This window comes from Solanum pennellii, chromosome 10 (genome assembly GCF_001406875.1).
Source record: "Solanum pennellii chromosome 10, SPENNV200".
In the NCBI taxonomy this organism is placed as follows: domain Eukaryota; kingdom Viridiplantae; phylum Streptophyta; class Magnoliopsida; order Solanales; family Solanaceae; genus Solanum; species Solanum pennellii.
The window spans coordinates 20,594,629-20,595,647 of NC_028646.1; positions in this window are offsets into that span (position 1 = coordinate 20,594,629).

Sequence of the window (1,019 nt, forward strand, 5' to 3'; positions counted from 1 at the left end):
TTAGAATACTCTTAGTTTAGTAATTTGATCATAGATGTTCTTGTGGTGATGACTTCCAGATTTTGGGGAAATAATAGATGTTGAATTTTAGAAGTTATTGAATTGTCTTTTATTAATGAGTTTAAGTCTTCCGCATTGCTTTATGTTGATATTAAATTGAAATGTTAAGGTTTAGATTGGTTGGTTCGCTCACATAGGAGGGTAAATGTGGGTGCCAGTCGCAGCTCGGTTTTGGGTCGTGACACAAATTCTCACCCAATTTCCTCTATATATGATAGAGTACATTCCTCCGTCAAAATGAAACAGAGAAAATCCAGATGAGAAAATGAATGTACCATAGCATCAAGCTAAAGATAACACCTTTTACAGCAAAAATTTTACTAGCCCGAATACAAAAAAGCAAAAGCACACAAAATTGAAAAACACAGCTGAGAAATTAAAGCAACATAACATCAAGCTAAAACCAACACCGTTACAACTAAATTTTCACTACTCCAACCACAACAAAGTTAAAACACACAAAACTAAAAGAAATCCAGATAACATAATCACTTAAAACATACTTGGTCGAATAAAAATCGAACATTAGAAACTCATATAAAAAGTATACCTGCATAAAATCATTCTCACAACCAGGATTCTTGGGAGCTAAGTCATCATCATGAACAATATCAGGAAGTTTAGTAGAACTCCACAAATGAAAATTACAGAAGTAATTCTCAGAAAATCCATGGGGTTCTCTTAATTTCAACAAAAAGATATCCCCTTTTTCGTGATGCGTTCACAAACATCTGGATTTTCTCTTGTATTTATTCTTAATTTGTATTCATCATTAAGGTATTCTAACTAATTGTGTATTTTATTTATAGGAAGAACAACTTTCTATTAGTTATTTTTTAGTTTTTTGTCATGACCCAAAAATGGACGTGATGACAGTCATCATATCCACCAAGACAAGTCAGGGTAAAAATCAACATTCCGGACTGAGAGACAATGGGTGTGTAACATTAGGTCAGACA